Source organism: Macrobrachium nipponense, chromosome 20 (genome assembly GCF_015104395.2).
Source record: "Macrobrachium nipponense isolate FS-2020 chromosome 20, ASM1510439v2, whole genome shotgun sequence".
NCBI lineage: Eukaryota > Metazoa > Arthropoda > Malacostraca > Decapoda > Palaemonidae > Macrobrachium > Macrobrachium nipponense.
The window spans coordinates 23650306-23652805 of record NC_061089.1 but is presented as its reverse complement, the minus strand read 5'-3'; positions in this window follow the sequence as shown (position 1 = coordinate 23652805).

Below are 2500 nucleotides of genomic sequence, written 5' to 3'. Positions count from 1 at the left end.
CATTTGCGCTAGCCAAAGATGACTTACAGTACGATACAGTTCAAAGGAAGGAGAAAATACCAAGACTTGATCTCTGGAAGAAAGGATGGTAAAAGGGGGGGGCGGATCATGTTTGCCTTGATTGGTTAGGAAAAAAGGCCACTGTAGAAAAAATTAATATAACAACAGGAGCTTTTGGCCTGTACGAAATTCCTCTTCAGCTGAACTGAAAAGGACTTTAGTGAAGGTCGAAGGCTGCTGTTTTTGTATTTATTTACGTAATCTTGATTCTCTACAGTGGACTTTTTCTCACCCAGTTCGAGCACTCGGGGAGTTTTGTCGGTAAGAATACCAGGCCAACAAAAGTCCTATATTTAATACCAAATCTTACGATAGATCTCTCATTCATCGAGCAACACGAGCATTTATTGTAATGAAACTTGATAAAAGCGATTTCGAAGGAAATCTGATCAACACTACTGTACTGATATTGCCCGAAACAACAAACCACGATGATTGCTCGAGAAAAGGCAACGAGAAGTGGTCGAAAAACGATTACGAGTCAATTAACGACGCAATTAGATTGCAACTTAAACTCGACGAGTCACTGGCGTCGACCCTCGCTACTGCAATCAACTCGGGAGAGTAAACAAAGGCCTGACCTCCAGTAATTGCTTGTAACTCCTGCGACCGGAGAAGTTTGACATTGGGGTGGGGAGTCAATTAAATCTCCTGCAATCGGGAGAGGGGACGACGGAGGGGAAAACAATGGGCGCCGGTGAATAAGGCCAAAGGGAAGTGGGTGATAAAAATGTGGTTAGCACTCATTGACAAGGTAGGGCAATGGGTGATCATGTGCATTGTGAAGAAAAACGAATATGAAAGGTTTTTAAGAATGATCGGTTGTCAAGACGCGCTCATCTTATCAAGTGCTATCCCAAGCTCCAATGCCGACATAAACAAACACAACACCACACACACACACACACACATATATATATATATATATATGTGTGTGTGTGTGTGTGTATATATATATATATATATATATATATATATATATATATACATACACACACACACACACACACACACATATATATATTATATATATATATATATATATATATATATATATATATATGTATATATATATTGCACACCGAGAGAGCACATCCGCAACGGATATCAAACTTGGCTTGGGAGAATAATTTCTGAGGACGCGTCAAGTTGTTGCTTACACACATAAGAGTAATAGCTATATTGGTCCAGTGTGGGTTGTTAAGAATTAGTTCCTCGACGCACGAGTGGTTTTCGCGCTCGGCTGCCAATCCGGTGGTCCGGAGTTCGATTCTCGGCTCGGCCAACGCGGAATCAGAGGAATTTATTTCTGGTGAAACAAATTCATTTCTCGATATAGTGTGGTTCGGATCCCAAAATAAGTTGTAGGTCCCGTTGGTAGCTGACCAATTGGTTCTTAGCCACGTAAAGAAATCTAATCCTTCGGGCCAGCCCTAGGAGAGCTATTAATCAGCCCAGTGGTCTGGTAAAACTAAGATATACTTATCTTTTTTTTGTTTTTAATTAGGAAAGTTCATGTAAGAAAATACCTTTTTTCCATGATATGGTTACTCAGGGTAACAATAAAAACAGGAGGATTAATGAATTGACCTTTCCACTTTTCACCTACACGTTTCAAAAGCGCTGAAATAAATTCGTTTTACTGATGCTTGTGACCCCTTCATAACAGATATTCAAGATTTAGTCGTTTAAAATAATTTTTGCCATATATGATTCAAACATAACTTTCTTAATAAGATAATCATACACACACACACACACACGTACATGGTTACCTTTTATCACCTTTAACCTTGTAAAAATGATCATGAACTCCTCACAAAATTTTCTTGCACAACTTTTGCTCATCTGTAAGTACCTTATACATCCTGGTCAGCCACTGTCGGTGTGTGTGTATGTGTGTGAATGTGTTAAAGGTTGACAATGTCTTTCGTGCATATTTACGGCCATGAATCCTACCTCGTTACAAAGGAGAATTATATGCATTGAAAAAAGAACTGAGGATAATGATCTTGTTATGCATAGGCTAACAAACAGGTAGGAGATGTCAGAGGAATATCAATGAAGCATAAACCGGAGAAAATAGCGTGGTGGGTATAAAACTCACGAAGCCAATTTAGAAATGACGAAGAAAGCTGGTTTCGAAATTTTCCTTGCGCTGGAAGGTCACATCACAGTTGAATCTTTGCATCATAAGAAGGAAAATGGAGACGGAAAGAAAATCAGTGGAATAAGCAGGGATTAAATAAGAACTAGACTTTCTTTGACTTTTTACGGTATATAAATATACTGATGAATAGAGACCGAGTTTTCAAGCGTTTCGGAATTTTCCCGGCTGAATCGGGGATTCCATCAGATTATTATGCAAATGACGTATTTGACCTTCACCATCTCCATTGGCTTTATTAAAAAGAGTTTATTTCCACAGCTCTCATCTAAT